The sequence below is a fragment of the Bos indicus x Bos taurus genome, chromosome 1, assembly GCF_003369695.1.
Source record: "Bos indicus x Bos taurus breed Angus x Brahman F1 hybrid chromosome 1, Bos_hybrid_MaternalHap_v2.0, whole genome shotgun sequence".
In the NCBI taxonomy this organism is placed as follows: Eukaryota; Metazoa; Chordata; class Mammalia; order Artiodactyla; family Bovidae; genus Bos; species Bos indicus x Bos taurus.
Genome location: NC_040076.1, coordinates 113,755,960 through 113,777,198, shown reverse-complemented (window position 1 = coordinate 113,777,198; position 21,239 = coordinate 113,755,960). Strand labels below are relative to the sequence as shown.

Here is a 21,239-nt window from a genome sequence, read left to right as displayed (position 1 = left end):
TCACAACTGATGAAAGCATTTGAGCAAATATCTTGACTTTTTGACTTATACCATATGAAATAGTTTGTTACATTTACAGTTATTAAAACATATATTTCTTATAATGTACTGAGTATTTTTCTCCTACATTTTAGTATTTTGTTTTCTTAAATCTAGAAAGGTACCTCTAAATAGACCTAATTCTATAAAGAAGGCAAACATAGACTATATTTCAAAATGTGGCACAATTGTAGGCATATAGTTGGAATTCTAGAAATATCTATTTAAAAATATGCAATTCCACATACATATTATAGATGCTACTTGGAAATGATTATAGAACATTAAGAGTAGGAGGGACTTTAGGTGTCATATGATTTAGGACGCTCATTTTATAACTTAAAACTGACAGCTCTGAAGTTATACAGTGAAGGACTGACAAAACTTGTCCTCACGCCCAATTCTCATGACTTTGATTCTAGTGATATCTTCTGCAAATGATCTGAGTTTTGTGTGGAGAAACTGACGTATCAGTAAATACTTGTAATCCAATATAACACTGGTGTACTGGAGGAATGTGTGACAGATACTGAAGTGCAGAGTAAAGGATTTCCGACCCTGTTGGGAGCTGGGGAGAAAATGCAATGGAGCCTGTGTTCTTCACAGAAAAGGTAGTGCTAAGGGTGCTTCATATCATCAGGACGAGTCTGATGGGTGAGGGCCACGGAATAAGGTGAGAGTGAAGGGTTGGAAGCACATGCGAGGCAAAAGGAATGGAAAGTGCTAAGGTTTGGAAACATGAAAGAACCAAGTGTCATGGAGTAAGGCAGGCCAAAGAGCATTTTACATATGGAAGGAAATTTCTGGAGATTAAACTTCAAAGGATGGCATCACCATGACCGGACCATAAGGGACTCCATACAACACTTTATCTTTGTTCTTTAAAAAGTTTGATCTTTGTTCTTTAAAAAGTAATTAATTTTAAAGGAAAAAAAAAAAAACTAGCTTGATTAGGTTTATGCTACAGGAGGATTATTCTGGCTGTAATGAATGCATTTTGAAGGCAAGACTGTTCTAGGAAACATATCTTTGTTTGATCTTTGTTCTTTAAAAAGTAATTAATTTTAAAGAAAAAAAAAACTAGCTTGATTAGGTTTATGCTACAGGAGGATTATTCTGGCTGTAATGAATGCATTTTGAAGGCAAGACTGGTCTAGGAAACATATCAGGAGCTACTTAAGCAAATCAGGAAAAAGATGATGAGTATTTGAACTAAGGCAGTGGCAGGCAATGGGATTGGAAAGGAAGGGCAGGTTTGAGAGGGCCTTGGGATATAGAAACCAGTCCTGAATATTCATTGGAAGGACTGATGTTGAAGCTGAAACTCCAATACTCTGGCCACCTGATGTGAAGAACTGACTCATTGGACAAGACCCTGATGCTGGGAAAGATTGAAGGTGGGAGGAGAAGGGGACGACAGGGGATGAGATGGTTGCATGGCATCACCGACTCAATGGACATGAGTTTGAGTAAACTCCAGTAGCTGGTGATGGACAGGGAGGCCTGGTGTGCTGAAGTCCATGGGGTTGCAAAGAATCAGACACAAATGAGTGGCTGAACTGAACTGAAGATATTTTTGCCATTTTTCTTTTTTTTAATCTCAATAAGTGATACCTCCTTGTTGCAATATTTATGACTTAAGACTTTTTCATGCCCATCTTTGGTTTCAGGTGTATCCCTTGGTGATATGATTGTGATACTAAATAGGAAATTGATGCTATTGCTTCTGCCACCATCTTCCCAAATGTGTGGGGACTTCTCTTTCATGTGTTGCAGTGGAAACACTGTAGATCAGAAAGAGGGACGGAGAAGGTTCATGTTTGAAAATGATATAAAGGGTGGCATTGGAGACAACTATAGTGAAATGTGTTGAATATTCATTGTTGCCATTGGACAGTATCTCAGAACCTTGAATGGTGGAGATGTTATTACACGGAGAAACTCAGGATGGTTTAACTGCAAGGCTTCATTCAATGCTTTCCTAAGTATTAATTGCATATACTAATGTTCCCTTATCATAGGTAAATGTAAAACTGATTCCCAAAAAAGTATTTTTCAAGATTTCAAAGGACATAAAAATCTGTGAAGTATAATATTTTTTTACTTCTTAAATGCCCTTTTTTCTAATTCTGCCTCCCAATATTATCTACTATCAATGGAGCTTTGTATACATCATTTTTGGGTATGTTGATAAATTAATAAGCAAGTAGTTTTTTCGGGGCCCATATATTAACCACAGATTTTCTGTGTAATAAATGTATTTATATAAATATTTGAATAATTGTTTTAAATATGCTCAACTAATTTGTTGAAATAATTTCAATGAATTGAAACTGCTAGGACTATGTGTTCTTGGTCACTCATTTGTGTTCAACTCTTTGCAACCCCATAGACTATAGCCCACCAGGCCCCTCTGTCCATGGGTATTCTCCAGGCAAGAATACTGGAGTGGGTTGCCATGCCCTCCTTCAGAGGTTCTTCCTGACCTAGGGATTGAACTCACATGTCTTATGTCTCCTGCATCGGCAGACAAGTTATTTATCACTAGCACCATCTAGGAGGATATCTAAAATTTATATTTTGAGTCAAAACTGCACATTTATCCCTAACTGAAGAGACAGTCCTCATCAGTTTTGTCTTCCAGTGTTTGAAAGCTGTTTTCTAAAACTGTACAAACATTAGGTTTTTGATCTTTGACAATGTGATGACAAAGATGTTGCTTTCCTTCAGTTATTGTTCAGCTTAGTCATCTTTATATATACTTAATCCTGGCTAGTGATTTTTTAAATTTCATATTTATCTGTGTTCTTCCTCTGGAATATTAGTGTTTTGTTATTGATTTCTAAGAGCTCATTCATGACTAAGGATCTTTACCTCTTAACCATTTGTCATGCACTGCAAATAAAATACCATTTTTTTGTTGTTGTTGTACAGAAATTCTGTATTGAAATATAATCATGCTCTATTTCTTTAATGTCATCTTACGTCAAGGCCAAGCCTAATGTTAGTGCTAAATAGAGTTTGCACTTCTGTTTCCTCCCATATTATTTAGCTCATATTTTTCACACCATTTATCCCACTCCAGTGTTTTTGCCTGGAAAATCCCAGGGACGGGGGAGCCTGGTGGGCTGCCGTCTCTGGGGTCACACAGAGTTGGACATGACTGAAGCGACTTAGCAGCAGCAGCAGTATATATCCTAGTATAATGTGCCATGGCAATATTGTTCTCAAATGGAAAAGCCTTTGCATCTGTGGATTTGAAATCATAAATTATGAAATTTTTGTCATCAAAACATAGCTTTGAGCAGTTTGGTAGTTGGGGGTATTTTGATTGTCTCTTATTTTTACCATTTAGATCATGAGTTACACTCTGATGCCATCCAGAGCCCATGTTGAAAGTGAGAGTGTTAGTCACTCAGTTGTATCCAACTCATGGTGACCCCATGGACTGTAGCCCGCCACACTCCTCTGTCCATGAAATTCTCCAGGCAAGAATACTGGAGTGGGTTGCCATTCCCTTCTCCTGGGGATCTTTCCTGTCAGGGATCAAACCCAGGTCTCCTGCATCGCAGGCAGATTCTGTACTGTTTGAGTCACCAGGGAGCCCAGAGCCCATGTTAACTAGTAAAAACAGAAGATATTTGAGAGTCAACTCTTAAATCAGAATAAAATCATTTTTCATTTATATGCGTTAGTATACTGTATTTATGTTTTTCCTTCTGGCTTACTTCACTCTGTATAATAGGCTCCAGTTTCATCCACCTCATTAGAACTGATTCAAATGTATTCTTTTTAATGGCTGAGTAATACTCCATTGTGTATATGTACCACCGCTTTCTTATCCATTCATCTGCTGATGGACATCTAGGTTGCTTCCATGTCCTGGCTATTATAAACAGTGCTTCGATGAACATTGGGGTACACGTGTCTCTTTCCCTTCTGGTTTCCTCAGTGTGTATGCCCAGCAGTGGGATTGCTGGATCATAAGGCAGTTCTATTTCCAGTTTTTGAAGGAATCTCCACACTGTTCTCCATAGTGGCTGTACTAGTTTGCATTCCCACCAACAGTGTAAGAGGGTTCCCTTTTCTCCACACCCTCTCCAGCATTTATTATTTGTAGACTTTTGGATCGCAGCCATTCTGACTGGTGTGAAATGGTACCTCATAGTGGTTTTGATTTGCATTTCTCTGATAATGAGTGATGTTGAGCATCTTTTCATGTGTTTGTTAGCCATCTGTATGTCTTCTTTGGAGAAATGTCTATTTAGTTCTTTGGCCCACTTTTTGATTGGGTCATTTATTTTTCTGGAGTTGAGCTGTAGGAGTTGCTTGTATATTTTTGAGATTAGTTGTTTGTCGGTTGTTTCATTTGCTATTATTTTCTCCCATTCTGAAGGCTGTCTTTTCACCTTGCTGATAGTTTCCTTTGATGTGCAGAAGCTTTTAAGGTTAATTAGGTCCCATTTGTTTATTTTTGCTTTTATTTCCAATATTCTGGGAGGTGGGTCATAGAGGATCCTGCTGTGATGTATGTCGGAGAGTGTTTTGCCTATGTTCTCCTCTAGGAGTTTTACAGTCTCTGGTCTTACGTTTAGATCTGGAATTTAGAAAGATGATAATAATAACCCGGTGTACAAGACAGCAAAAGAGACACTGATGTATAGAACAGTCTTATGGACTCTGTGGGAGAGGGAGAGGGTGGGAAGATTTGGGAGAATGGCATTGAAACATGTATAATATCATGTAAGAAACGAGTTGCCAGTCCAGGTTAGATGCACGATACTGGATGCTTGGGGCTAGTGCACTGGGACGACCCAGAGGGATGGTATGGGGAGGGAGGAGGGAGGAGGGTTCAGGATGGGGAACACATGTATACCTGTGGCGGATTCATTTTGATGTTTGGCAAAACTAATACAATTATGTAAAGTTGAAAAATAAAATAAAATTAGGAAAAAAAAACATTTTTCAGATTGTTTAAAACAGTATTATGGATGTGCCTACTATTTGCAACTGCTAGGCTCACGTCAGTGCAAAATGATGCTATATTAAAAACATGTTGTTTAAAATGATTTAACTTGCTAACATGTCATAGAACCTCATCAAGCTCATAAGAATTATATAGCTCAAAATTTAACCTAGTAATTTTCTGATCTGAAATCTTCCATCTTTTTTAATGTTTCTCAAAAAGATAGAAAAGCTGGAAAAAATTTCATTTGGGTGGGATGTCAGGAAGTAAGATTCAATCAAAGACTCGAGAATGTTCAAGATAAAACTGAAGATTAAACTGTTCCAAAAGCTATTTTGAGTAAAAGATAAACCTTTATTTTAGCATTGATAATGGGTAAACTGCCTTAAATGATAACAAAACAAGAGGAAAACACTTTATACAAGTCTAGAAGGCCATACTTAAAACTCATTAAAATTTGCTTACAGAATCTTCATAGATTTTTCAAGCTTTAACAAAATGACAAGGCACTTCTCGAATAGGCCAGATGACTGAAAAGGTTATTGAGATAGACCTATCTCATACCTTACAACATAACACTCATGATATATATTATTTTATTCTTTTAGAAAGTCAAGACATACAAAATGATTGGCAGGAGTTTTTTATCAGAAGAAAATCTCTTAGAATGAGAAATGAATGCTTCTTTCTACACTCAGGCTCTCTGGCTACATAAAAGTATCCATGGAAACCCTTACCTGTTGAAATTCTAATATGCATACACAAGGTTATTTTCTTTTACATTTTACTGCAACAAAAATGTGAATAGAATGGAAAGCATCAAACTATTAGAAAACTCTGAAGCATTATATAATAGTTCTAGACAAAAAGCCCATTATATTTTAATAGTTTCTACTTGGCACAAGACCAAATGACTTTTCAGAATATGTTCATCTATAGATAAAATAAGGATAATTAGATGTCCCATCATACTTATGGAAACAAATTCACAATTTTATTTTTGTTTCAGAACCAGAATTGATGCACATTCAATTTAAATAAAATTTCACCATTTGCCAGTCAAATAAAAAGTGTGTTTAAAATAAGGAGATCCTTCCTAAAGCCTCATAAAGGGTAGATTGCACTTGGGTAAAGTAGGGAAATTGAAGAAAAGGAGCTAGAGAGAACTGATGCCTCCAGTGGAGCGATGGCTATGGTATTTAGGCAAAGAACTTCTGTAATTGGCAATTTCATACAATGAAGAAACTGTGGGAATAAGTGAAATTCACCCAAATGAGAACAAGCAAAGACTAAATATTCAGGACTTGCTCTAGCAAAGGAGTTCATTACAGTCACTTGTGTCTTAGTAGAGACTCAAAGACAGGCACAATGGGAAAGGTTTAGAGTGAAGAAAATGGAAGGTTTTTTTTTGGATGCTGATGGTGGGGGAAAGCTGGAGGTGGGCTAACAAGAAGTAGGACATCCTACACAATGGGTTAGGGGTACATATTAGGCTTTCTCCCACTGCTGCTGCTGCTGCTAAGTTGCTTCAGTCGTGTCCGACTCTGTGCGACCCATAGACGGCAGCCCACCAGGCTTCCCGTCCCTGGGATTCTCCAGGCAAGAACACGGGAGTGGGTTGCCATTTCCTTCTCCAGTGCATGAAAGTGAAAAGTGAAAGTGAAGTCGCTCAGTCGTGTCCGACTCTAGCGACCCCATGGACTGCAGCCTACCAGGCTCCTCCGTCCATGGGATTTTCTAGGCAAAAGTACTGGAGTGGGGTGCCATTGCCTTCTCCGAGGCTTTCTCCAGGGGGTTCTAATTTCTAAGCGGGCACAGAGTTATTAATAAAGTCCCGATCATCTGGGGCCAACTGCTACCGAAAATGTGGTTTAGCTTCCTGGACTAGTTGCGGCAGGTTGTGGGTCAGAGTTCTGTTTTTACATATCTTCTGGCTATTGTCTGTTTGTATATTTAGCCTATTGAAACCAAAGGCTGGTCAGTGATTTCACTAACTAGCTAAAAAAACCAGAGTCCCAAGGCAGCCATATAAAGAGTAGTGAGCTGAGGATAGGAAAATGAGTAAAAATAAGAAGAGAAAGGCCACAGAAAGAAGAGAAAATTAAAAAAATGGAAAGAAGGGTAAATTGCAGTTTGGGAATAGGTAGAGATAGGAAAAAGAAAAAAATAAAACAAACAGGTTAAGTCTTTTTTGTGCCTCTCTTCTGAAAGGAGGCACTTATTGTGTAATGATGGATTTAGTAGGTCCATGCATTTTAAATGAATCAAGATTGGGGATATCAGATACATAGGATAGGCAATGGAATGAAATATGAAAACCTTTTGATATTTTAGTAAACACGTTTTAACAGTGAACCAGTGTTTGTGTACCAGGGCTATTTTTCAAAACTAGATTAAGTTATATATTTTTCAAGTCAGCCTTAGAGATCAAAATGTCTTTTTATCAAGGGCATATGGGCAAGGGAACAGGCACATCTACCATGGAGCATTCAGGAGTCCTTTACTGTTTTATGCTTCAGACCTTCTGCCCAAACTTCCCACAGCTCGCTCTGGTCCTGCCGATCTACATCATTCTCTGTTCCTGCGCCCATCTGTGCTATGTTGGCAGCTGAAAGTTCACCTACTCTCTCTCTGTCTAATGTATGTTTTTTTTTAAAACCCCCAAACAAAGAATACGTTTATTAATTTCACTTTTGCACATGAAAAGTTACCACATTACAGGTGATTCTGGAGTGGGGGAAACTGAACATACCTGTGAGGGGCCTCAGGTCTAGGGCCAGAGTCTGGAATATGCCAGGGTGGCTCCAACAGCTACTAGCAGAGAGAAAGGCGGTAGCACATTACACCTACTCAGTTCTATTCTCTACACAGAGAAGTAGAAAACAATTATTTTCATTATCTACATATTTTTCATTTTGAAAGCATTCTTTAATTTTTCAGGATATTTTTTTAGGGAAATCTGGTTCTGCTTTATAAATGTCACATGAGTCATATGGACAGTAGAACAATGGAGGAAATTAGCAATAAGATATGCTATTTGGTTAATCATTCACAATTGATTTTTTCCCCCTTAATTTACCGCATACTGGTAATTAGTAATGTTGCCTTTACATACCTCATAAAATCTGGGCCCTAAATTTCAGGGTAGTTCATGGCTCAAGGGGCATTTCATTTGTGTCCTTTCTATTTATGTGTATCAGACTTTGAACACACAGGCTCAGCCTTGTCATACATTTTATACAAATCCTGACTGGGCCTGTGAGTGTAGATATCTACTTATTTTATTTAGTAGATATAGTGGAATCGGCTTGGTTCACAGAGCATCTGAAATAGTTGTCTTCATACATATTCACCAGTCATCTATCTTCCTTCCAAACCTTACTGTATGACAGTTTTCTGTTATGATTTCTTGATTGTCATATGAGCTAACCCCCAACACAATTTCAAGTAATGGCTCTGCTCACCTTTGTCACGTGCTTTATAATAATTATACATTATGTATAATGTATATAAGATATCAAGTACAACTTAAGTAATGAGTACTGTTGGTACTTTATCCCCTTTGGTAGGAAAGAAGACCTCCTGAAATTTATTTTTAGTACCCTATACACATTCTGTTTAAGATTCTATAGCTGGATACCTATTGATACATTATGCATGTGGAGTTGATTTTTGTTATTCATTGTTAGAGTCTATAAAGCCCCTGTGAATACTGAACTGGCAAATAATGAATGGTTGTTCTTGGGGGAAATGCAGAGTTAGATTCCTACAAGCCTCTAGTCACAACATTTTCATTAATTGACCAAAACACAACCTATTGTTATGAGTATTTTTGTTTAAAGACACCTCGTTTACTGTATATTGCTGGTTCATTAACATTGAACTCACAGCTATAGCACTATAACTCACTCTTAGAGAAACATCTAACACACACGTTTTCTCTGTAAGGCACATCACACTTAGGAACACTGGATAGCACTTCAGCCCTAGGCTTGGTGGCCATTTTAAACAATGAAATCACCGACAAAAGGCAAAAAAATAAATAAATAAAAAGCAAAAATATAGCATGAAATAGACTGCAAAAGGGCGCATTTAAAGTATGAGAGCCAAAAAAAGAGAGCAGAGTGGTCTTATTTGACATCTGCTGAGCTGTTCAAAGTTTTTGCCACCCTGCACTCATCCACAAATGACTGCAGAAGCACCATCTTGGGATATTGATTTGGAAGTTAATAAATAAATTTTAGTGAATAGGCAAATTCACAAGGGTGGGCTCCACAAATGATGAGGATCTAATATATTTACAAAAATATACGTACATATTGTATGACAGGCAAGTTTTCCTTTTGCTACTAAAAATAAATGAATATTGTTGTCAACCCAAAGTGTTTATACCAAATATTGAATTTATACTGAACTTCTATGATGGTGTGCTTCTTATGCCATTTCCCTGGCTGGACTCTGATTTTCAGTTGAGCTATGAGTATGCACTCAACGAAGTGGCACAGGACACTATGCTCAGAAGGTCCCACACTGGTTTTAATCACTGTCACCATCTTTAGATCCTGAGAATTTTTGAACAAAGGGCTTCACATCTGCATTTTCCACTGGGTCCTACACATTATCTAGCCAGCCCTGACTAAGATAACCAGTGAGGGTCATTTTTAATTTTCTGATTTCTAGTAGAGCTGTGGCAACCCATAAATGCCACAGCATCAGGAAAAGAGGACTCTAGGATCCAGGGACGATGAGAGACAATTCACAGATATGAGGAAACTAGGAAAGGAATTCTTTAAATCTGATATGAATTGCTCAGCTAATTCTCATGAAAGTGAAAGTGTTAGTTGCTTAGTCTGCCCGACTCTGTGGCCCCATGGACTGTAGCCTGCCTGGCTCCCTTGTCCATGGATTTCTCCAGGCAAGAATTCTGGAGTGGACTGCCATGCCCTTCTCCAGGGGATCTTCCCGACCCGACCTGACCTGGGCATCAAACCCGGGTCTCCTACATTGCAGGCAAATTCTTACCATCTGAGCCACCAGAGGTTAATTCCCATACTTAATATGTATAGAACTGACCAGAGTGAGCACAGCAAATGCTTTGAGAATTTACAGTATGGACCACCCTCCAGGTTCCAGACTGGCCCCTAGTGATGCACAGAAGTCAACCAGAACAGCACTGTGGACTCTGAAGACTAAAATGATACTGAAAGCACAGCCCACAAAAAGCAGGTCAAGACTCACAGCTTCAACATAACCACACTAATTGCTTGCTAAGACAAAACAATTCAGTATTCTCCAGAAGATTTCATAGGACTCAGAGTCTCATAACACAATAGTCAAAATAATGAAGATACAGGAGAAAATGCAACAACCTTCAAGGGAATACACTTGTATGTGAATGACATCATTTGACTCAAACCACACATAATTAAATCTTTTAGGACTTTAATACCATAAAACTTAAATCATTCTGTAACAAATATTTATTGAATGCCCAATCCACCAAAAAATACTTATTATATTCAGATTTATCATAATTTTCCCAGATTTTATGCTTTTTAATTTGTTACTCTTTGAAGATCGATACAACTTTCTGAAGCTTCTGCTTTTGCCTAATTGAGAAATTCTGAAATGCTAAGCTTGTTAAGTTTGCCAACATTCAGATATAGAAGTCTATTAAAAAAATATTTAGAAGGATACTGTACAAAAAGGAAGACCTTGGTCCTTAGACTGATCAAGTCTGTTGACTGGTTGTATCTTTCAGAGAAAAATTCCATGAATTATACTGTGTGCCCCTGAAATCAATGGATTTACCTTACTACTTTAAAACTATATTCCTTCCTGGTTTCTTTTCCTACTCCTTAAATTATACCCAAACAGGTACATATGAATTAATGATTGTTGCACTCTATTAGTAAACTAGAAGCCTCTAGATCCAAATACAGACTAGCTTTATCCTCTATGCTTCTTTCATTGGTGTTCTTTTCCAATATGGCAGGGTATAATGTCCTTGGAGAAGGAAATGGCAACCCACTCCAGTATTCTTGCCTGGAGAATCCCATGGACGGAGGAGTCTGGTGGGCTACAGTCCATGGGGTTGCGAAGAGTCAGACACAACTGAGCGAGCGACTTAATGTCCCTGGATCCATTTTTTTTTGTAATCAGCATCACTACTTTTTCCATTTTCTAATAACAAGTCTATTTCATCTTCTCTTATTTGTTTCTTTTTTACTTCTTTCCTTAGCTCTCTTTTTTCTTTTTTCTATTTGGGATAAGTGGTTCAACTTTTGTACCCTTTTTATTATAGGCAACAAAATCATAAATTTCCTTTTAGAGCTTGAAACAGATTTATTCATTTAATAAATACTGAACACCTAGTATGTGCCAGACATTATTGGCAGGCTTGTGTGCATCAGATATGAAACAAAAATCCTCATTTTCATGAAGTTTACAATATTGGACTCTGTGGGGTTTTTAAAGCTATTTTTATTGTTGGTCTCATAATGGCACCCCACTCCAGTACTCTTGCTAGAAAGTCCCATGGATGGAGGGGCCTGGTGGGCTGCAGTCCATGGAGTTGCTAAGAGTCGGACATGACTGAGCGACTTCACTTTCACTTTTCACTTTCATGCATTGGAGAAGGAAATGGCAACCCACTCCAGTGTTCTTGCCTGGAGAATCCCAGGGACGGCAGAGCCTGGTGGGCTGCTGTCTATGGGGTCGCACAGAGTCGGACATAATGGAAGTGACTTAGCAGCATGATGGCAAGGAGAAATTTTATTTATTTAATTCACATACTCTGTTTTTCCAGATGTCTGAGGTTGCAAAATGACACTAACTTGATAGAAAAGAAGATATCACATACTAAAGACTTTTTTAAAATTAATAACAAAATGTAATCTATAGCAGCATAAAAATTCTGGATTTCTTAAAAGATTTTTTGAACTCAGATGTTCTTATAATTAAATAATTGTTTAAACCTCTTATCTTTTTCACATAAATGAGGAGAACACACAGGGAACAATCTCATTTACCATCACAAAGAATAAAATACCTAGGAATAAACCTACTTAAGATGGCAAAAGACCTATATGCTGAAAACTATAAGATGTTGATGAATTAAGTTGTATTGAATACAATACAAACAAATGGAGAGATATCACATTCTTGGATTGGAAGACTCAGTATTTTTTAAATGGCCATGCTACCCAAGGCAATCACAGATTTAATCCAATACCTATCAAATTACCATAGCATTTTCACAGAACTAAAACAATGTCAAGATTTGTGTGAAAGCACAAAACACCCTGAATAGACAAAAGAAAGAAGAACAGAACTGGAGAAATCAGGCTAACTTCAGACTATAGTACACAGCTACAGTAATCAACACAGCATGATACTGGCACCCAAACAGACACAGAGATCAATGGAACAGGACAGAAAGCCCAGAAATAAACCCAGGCTCTTACCATCAACTAATCTATGACAAAGGAGGCAAGAAGATACAATGAAGAAAAGACAGTCCCTTCAGTAAGTGGTGATGGGAAAACTGAAAAGCTACATATAAAAGAATGGAATTAGAGATTCTCTAATACTATAACAGAATTTTGCCAAGAGAATGCACTGGTCACAGCAAACGCCCTCTTCAACAGCAGAAGAGAAGACTCTACACATGGACATCACCAGTTGGTCAATACCAAAATCAGACTGATTAAATTCTTTGCAGCCAGAAATAGAGAAGCTCTACACAGGTAGCAAAAACAATACTCGGAGCTGACTGTGGCTCAAATCATGAACTCCTTATTGAACAAATTTAGACTTAAATTAAAGAAAGTAGGGAAAACCACTAGACCATCCAGGTATGACCTAAATCAAATCCCTTATGATTATGCAGTGGACATGACAAATAGATTCAAGAGATTAGATCTGATAGAGTGTCTGAAGAACTACGGATGGAGGTTCGTGACAGTGTACAGGAGGCAGGGATCAAGATCATTCCCAAGAAAAAGAAATGCAAAAAGGCAAAATGGTTGTCTGAGGAGGCCTTATAAATAGTTGAGAAAAGAAGAGAAGCAAAAGGCAAAGGAGAAAAGGAAAGATATACCCATTTGAATGCAGAGTTCCAAAGAATAGCAAGGAGAGATAACAAAGCCTTCTTCAGTGACCAATGCAAAGAAATAGAGGAAAACAACAAAATGGGAAAGATTAGAGATCTCTTCAAGATTATAAGAGATATCAAGGGAACATTTCATGCAAAGATGGGCATGATAAAGGACAGAAATGGTATGGACCAAACAGAAGCAGAAGATACTAAGAAGAGGTAGCAAGAATACACAGAAGAAATCTACAAAAAAGATCATGACCCAGATAACCATGATAGTGTGATCACTCGCCCAGAGCCAGATATCCTGGAATGTGAAGTGAAGTGCGCCTTAGGAAGCATCACTACAAACAAAACTAGTGGAGGTGATGGAATTCCAGTTGAGCTATTTCAAACCCTAAATGATGATGCTATGAAAGTGCTGCACTCAATATGCCAGCAAATTTAGAAAACTTAGCAGTGGCCACAGGACTGGAAAAGGTCAGTTTTCATTCCAATCCCAAAGAAAAGCAATGCCAAAGAATATTCAAACTACCACACAATTGCACTCATCTCACATGCTAGCAAAGTAATGCTCAAAATTCTCCAGCCAGGCTTCAACAATACGTTAACTGTGAACTTCTAGATGTTCAAGCTGGATTTAGAAAAGACAGAGGAACCAGAGATCAAGTTGCCAACATCCACTGGATCATCAAAAAAGCAAGAGAGTTCCAGAAAGACATCTACTTCTGCTTTACTGACTATGCCAAAGCCTTTGACTGTGTGGATCATATCAAACTGTGGAAAATTCTTCAAGAGATGGGAATACCATACCACCTGGCCTGCCTCCTGAAAAATCTGTATGTAGGTCATCAAGCAACAGTTAGAACTGGACATGGAACAATAGACAGGTTCAAAATCAGAAAAGGAGTACATCAAGGCTGTATATTATCATCCTGCTTATTTAACTTATATACAGAGTACATCACGAGAAATGCTGGGCTGGAAGAAGCACAAGCTGGAATCAAGATTGCCGGGTAAAATATCAGTAACCTCAGATATGCAGATGACACCACCCTTATGACAGAAAGTGAAGAAGAACTAAAGAGCCTCTTGATGAAAGTGAAAGAGGAGAGTGAAAAAGTTGGCTTAAAGCGCAACATTCAGAAAAGGAAGATCATGGCATCTGGTCCCATCACTTCATGGGAAATAGATGGGGAAACAATGGAAACAGTGTCAGACTTTATTTTTTGGGGCTCCAAAATCACTGCAGATGGTGATTGCAGCCATGAAATTAAAAGACGCTTACTCCTTGGAAGGAAAGTTATGGCCAACCTAGATAGTATATTCAAAAGCAGAGACATTACTTTGCCAACAAAGGTCTGTCTAGTCAAGGTTATGGTTTTTCCAGTGGTCATGTATGGATGTGAGAGTTGGACTGTGAAGAAAGCTGAGTATCGAAGAATTGATGCTTTTGAACTGTGATGTTGGAGAAGAGTCTTGAGAGTCCCTTGGAATGCAAGGAGATCCAACCAGTCCATTCTAAAGGAGATCAGTCCATTCTAAAGGGTGTTCATTGGAGGGACTGATGCTGAAGCTGAAACTCCAGTACTTTGGCTACCTCATGTGAAGAGTTGACTCGTTGGAAAAGACTCTGATGCTGGGAGGGATTGAGGGCAGGAGGAGCAGGGGACAACAGAGGATGAAATGGCTGGATGGCATCACCGACTTGATGGACATGAGTTTGAGTGAACTTCAGGAGTTGGTGATGGACAGGGATGCCTGGCGTGCTGCGATTCATGGGGTCACAAAGAGTCGGACACGACTGAACGACTGAACTGAACTGAAGTTTGGGATTAAAGGAAATGTAAATCCAGTGTTTTATTGTCATAATTTTATAATTTTGTCACAAGTGCCTCTTTAAAAAATGTAATTATATATAGTACCTTTACTAGGTGTTCACTTAGGTACATAATATCTTAAAACAGTTTTCTCTCACTATTGTTTTTTGTTGTTGTTGTTGTTACCTCTTTTGTGACTGGAGAAGGCGATTGCACCCCACTCCAGTACTTTTGTCTGGAGAATCCCATGGATGGAGGAGCCTGGTAGGCTGCAGTCCATGGGGTCGCTAAGAGTCAGACACTACTGAGTGACTTCACTTTCACTTTTCACTTTCATGCATAGGAGAAGGAAATGGCAACCCACTCCAGTGTTCTTGCCTGGAGAATCCCAGGGACGGGGGAGCCTGGTGGGCTGCCGTCTATGGGGTCACACAGAGTCGGACATGACTGAAGCAACTTAGCAGCAGCAATAGCAGCTTTTGTGACTGTCCATGAAAAAGTAAGATTATGACTATTAAATTATTAAACTTGATTTTTTAAGAAATGAGACAATTCAAATAACATATATATGAAGCCTGCTTTAAAACAAACAAAAGCTACCATTTAAGACTAATACCAAATCCAGGTGATAAAGAAATGAATCAAAATAAAGATATCAGAAGAGAAAAAGGCATGGTAAAATGTCTGTGCCTATTGTGTTTGTTTTATGGAAAATGGAAGCTAAATAGTTACAGAAATAGCAATGGACATATTATAAGCAATATATTTATAAAAACAATATTTATTATAAGTGACAAAAATTAGAACGGACAGTTACAGAACAACGGATGATTAGAATACTAATTTTCTTATCTTTCAGTCAAACTGTCTAAACATGAAGAAAAATGTAACAAATGACTCAAATTTCTTAATGTTTTTCAGCATCTTTTTCTTAACCTTAGAAGTAGCTTTTAGAGACTAATATATCTCATGATATATACTCTTTTACTTTTAACTTTGTTTAAAGTTAGAATTGATGTTTTTATTTAAAAATGAGTGCAGAACTTTCAGTTTCATTTTGACATGTAAAGCACTTAAAAGTAGTTACCACTGTCTCTACTATAAGAAAAAGCTAGAGAAACTGAAAATTAATGACTTTTCTCAGATTCACTAGAGAACTGAACATTGAATTTTGTCAAATGTGCTTTTCTTTGTCAACTGATGTGATCATGATTTTTTTCTTCTTTATCTGTTAATATGATAGATTGCATTTTAAGTGTTTTACCAGCCTTATATACTTGAAATAAATCTCATTTGGTTATGATATAAAATTCTTATTATACATCATGGATTTGCCAGTATTGTTGATTCAATTAGCTAGAATTTATCAAAGACTTTTCCACTTATATTCATGAGAGATATTGGTCTATAGTTTTTATTTTCTGTGTGGTCTTTGTTTCTATTACTAGGGTAATACTGGCCTTAACAGATGAGTTAGGAAGTGTTCCCTCTGCTACCATTTTCTGGAAAAGTTTGTGAACCACTGGTATTATTTCTTTCTTGAATTTTGAGAATTGGTAGAATTAACCAGTGAAACCATCTGGGTGGTGTGAGGTGTATGAAAACACTGTACTACCTTTGTAACTTTTAAAAATAGAAATATTTTAAACTTAAAAGTTCATTAAGAATAAAGACTCAGAGGGCTTTCTGGGTGGCTCAGCAGCAAAGAATCTCCTTGCCAATGAAGGAGACACTGGTTTGATCCCTGGTCTGGGAAGATCCCATATACTATGGAATAATGAAGCCTGTGTGCCACAACTTTTGAGTCTGTGCTCTAGAGCCTGAGAACCATAACTCCTGAGCCCTCACATGGCAGCTACTGAAGTCTGCATGCCCTGGAGCCCGTGTTCAGCAACAGGAGAAGCCGCAGCAGTGAGAAGCCCATGCATGGCAACTAGAGGGTAGCTCCTGTTCACCGCAACTAGAGAAAAGCGTGCACAGCAACGAAGACACAGCACAGCCAATAAATAAAAAAGGAATAAAAAATTTAAAAATAATATAGACTAAGAATGTCATCCCACAAAATCACACCTGTATCTGTCTATATATACATCTGCTATTTGTATGTATGTGTTTAGTGATGTGTAGAATGATGTTCATATATTAATGATAATTTTTTCATGGTTGAATCTTTGTATATTTTAAGGTTTCTTATTTTGTATTTCAATATAATGAATATGTGCATTTTTATCAAAACAATAATGTCCTGCTAAAATAGTGAAGAGTGGCTGTTAACTGCTAATTGTGAGGAGTCCTGGGGTGAAGTGTATTAAGTTCTATGTTTATTACTCACCATGTAATGGACTCTTGGAAAGATTACTATGATTTTGTTGCAAATACTTTATGTTCTGACTCCTGCTAACCTCTCCAGTCAATTTATCATCATTTCCCACCCCAAAATTGATGTTTTAATATACCATACCAAAGACACAGTATGTGGTGATTAAGAGTTTAAACTATGTGGTCTGACATCCCTAGGATTATAGCTCAGCTCTGCTACTGTGAGCCCATAGGCAAGTTCTTTAGCATCTCCAGGCCTTAGTCTCTTCATTGGAAAAATGGAAATTATATCATTATCTGCCTTGTGGGGTTTTTATGAGGATTAAATGAGACTCTGCATCTAACAGAGTCTTAGCTATTAATAAAAAATTATTTTACAGGTACTACCACCACTACCGATCATCACGACACCACTCCCATTACCTCCTCTATCACTACTGTGTGTGTGCTAAGTAGCTTCAGTCATGTCTGACTCTTTGAGACCTTATGGACTGTAGCCGCCAGGCTCCTCTGTCTGTGGGGACTCTCCAAGCAAGAATACTGGAGTGGGTTGCCATGCCCTCCTCTGGGGATCTTCCCAATCCAGGTCTCCCGCATTGCGGGCAGATTCTTTGCATCTGAGCCATCAGTGAAGCCCTCTATCACTACCACACTGATGCTATTCTTACTGATATTTCCACCACTACGTTGCCTTCTTCATCATTATTTATGCAGGCCTTTTTGCTTAGAATATTCATGTTTTTATTTTCCCAATCCATTATTCATTATTTTCATTGGTATGCTGGTTAACACTCAACAACTGATTCTAAAAAACAAAACCATCTAATTTTAAAGGTTGCAAATTTCCCATAGCTGATTTAAAGTTACCAATTTGATATCATTAAATGTAAAGCTGGTAAGAAAATCAATAGCACCATTACATAGTATTTCTATCATATAGATTCATTAGCTGGGGAAATAACCTCAAGAGTGTAGATAATAGAAAAACATAACGTAATAATTAGGAAGTGATGAGTTTCTAATATTTATTACCTGTCTTAATTTAGCTATTATTTTATATAATTTAATCTTTAACACAGACTGTGTTTAACAACCAGTTCGCAAAATTCCTAAAAGTTTAATAGTTATTTCTCATGAACCAGTACTAGTCAGCTCCAGTATACTACTGGACTTACTTTTTTAATGTACTGATTGAGTCTCACCTTACAGTCCTAGCTCAGATATGACCCTCTTGTTAGCCTTTATTGATTGAGAAAATGGGAGGCTGAAACTCTATTACACAGTACTTATGGGGACTTCCCTGGTGGTCCAGTGGCTAAGACTCTGAGCTCCCAATCCAGAGGACCCAGGTTCAATTCCTGGTCAGGAAACAAGATCCTACATGCCACAACCAAGAATTCACATGCTGCAACTGAAGCTCCTGCGTGCTACAATTAAGACCCGGTGCAGCCAAATACATACATACGTACATAAAGAAACAACAACGTATGCCTTATAATCATTTTTGTCCAGAACACAAAATTAGAATCAGAACTGTTCTTGGGCTTTGCTTATACTTTTCTCCCCTCAAACACATCTTCTAAATTTTACATATTTTTTACTTGAAAACATTTTATATGTAATATATAAAAATAAAAATTATATATATATACATATAATTATATATATAGGTTTCAGAAAATAATACCCTCAGAAATGGTGAACTAATTTTAATGATGAATACATTTAATTTCATGTTTTAGGTTTTCTAAACAACCCTCAGTCCATCTCATCTAAGTCTGGCACCTTATATTCGTCTTTGTTTTCCAAAGCATTTTAGTGTCTGAGCTGTGCTATGCTTAGTCTTGTTGGACTCTTTAGAACTCCATGGACTATAGCCCACCAGGCTCCTCTGTCCATAGGATACTCCAGGCAAGAATACTGGAGTGGGTTGCCATTTCCTTAGTATTTGAAAACTTTATTGGAGGCCACAGATCCAAACAGCTGTTCTCACATTTCTGTGACCCTCCCTATACTGCCATTTCAGGCCCAGAAGGCAATGGGTCTAGCTGTTGCTAGTCTAGGGTCCTACACAATTGCCTGTTGATTCCCCAGAACTCCACTTACATTTTTGTAAATCTCAAATTACCTAAACTTTATCTGCATCTCTTCCCTGTGGGGACCTAATACATTATCTTTGTCAGGCTTTAAAAAATATTAGTATTATGCTGTTGTTATTTTGTGACCCTAAGGACTATAGCCCACCAGGCTCCTCTGTCCATGGGATTTTCCCAGGCAAGAATACTGGAATGGGTTGCCATTTGCTACTCTAGGGGATCTTCCTGACCCAGGGATTGAACCTGTGTCACCTGCCTTGTCGGGTGAATTCTTTACCACTGAGCCACCAGGGAAGCCTGTTAGCTTAGTAAAATTAATGGTCAAAATAGTGTTCAGTCTGAAAAGTGAGCTTAGAAACCAAATTCTCTCTTTTTCCACTTAATATTCTTTTTATCATCCGTTTTTTTTTAAATCACAAAATATTAAAAAAAATTAACTGTATCTATAATCTTATCGTTTTTTCCCACCCATAAAACCTTTTACCTATTACCATTTGTTTTGATATTTATTAAATACTTGGACAAAAGGTGATAGTTGTTTTATTTTGTATTTCTTTGATCATGAGTGAGACTCAACAATTTGTTTCACTAAGAATTCTTTGATCTAAAGAAACAGATTCTGAGTACTTTAAGTAAGGAAAGAAGGGCATTAACTGGAAGGACACTGAGTAGCTCATGGACTGTGAGATGGAAAAATAGCATGGAACTGTGAACCTTCTCTTCTGTGGTGCTGCCTTCAAATGATTTAGCATTAATTACTTTGCATCCTTTCATGCCTCTGTTTAGGATAACAGTTCCTGGGGAAGAGTCCTGTTAGAGTAGCATAGGTCACGTGATACACACTGTGGTCAGGAGTACACTGTTCACTGTTGCTGGTCCCACCAGAATCGTATGCAGTGGAGGATGCAACTCCACAGTGAAAATATGCAGGCATGCAAAGACAGCAACGATCACCCCAGTTTTTCATGTTTTTCAACACATGTGTTATTTCTTTTGAAAACTGCCTATCCAAGTTCCTGGGCCATTTTTCTATTGGAATGTTGGACATAGTTTAGAATGGTTTACCTAAGACTTGCTGAATGTTAAGATGATTAATAGCACAGTATGTTTGTTGCAAATGTTTTTTCTAAAATGTCCATTTCTTTTAGCTTTTTTTCATGTTTTTAACCAAGAGAAAGTTTATATGTTTTTAATTTAAAATTTTTTGCTCTAACTGGGATTAGTTTTGATTAACTTTTCCAAAATGGTAACTTGTTTCAGTATAGTTAATTGGATAGTTTTCTACTTTGTGAAATACCACATTCAATAAACTCAATTCTTATTCTAGTTTCCAAAACTTTTGATTGTTTCATATATGGCTTTTTAATTATAGTTCTTTATTTTCATTCATGAGTTTCATGTTATTAGGTTATTTGTAGCTTAACAGTATATTTTAAATATTTGATGGAATAACTCATCTTTTAACTTTCATAAAATTATCCAGTTTTCAAAATAAACTTCAGTGTCATTTGCTCAAGTTCTCTACAGTCTTACCCTATTACATTAGATATCAGTATCAATTTGAAGAGAATAAAATAAGTATCAGTCTCTCCAAGCAAAAACACAGTATTTTTTCTATTTAAAACCTTTTTATGTTTCACAGAAATTTTCATATGTTATACAAACTTTCATACCTTATGTTGATTATTAATTAAAAATATTTTTATTGATACTATGAAGGGCAGTTTTCCATCAAGTTAGGGTCAGTCACTCAGTCGTGTTCAACTCCTTACTCAAACTCATGTCCATCGAGTCGGTGATGCCATCAAAACATCTCATCCTCTATTGTCCCTTCTATTCCCATCTTCAATATTTCCCGCATCAGGGTCTTTTCAAATAAGTGAGTACTTCATACTGGGTGG

At 37.4% G+C, this 21,239-nt stretch overlaps 1 non-coding gene across 1 annotated transcript; it reads left to right on the top strand.

Moving 5' to 3' along the window:
- The first annotated feature begins 18,539 nt into the window (after positions 1 to 18,539).
- Positions 18,540 to 18,612, top strand: TRNAG-CCC. Its single transcript has one exon. It is a non-coding gene; the product is annotated as a tRNA-Gly (tRNA).
- Positions 18,613 to 21,239: the final 2,627 nt, after the last annotated feature.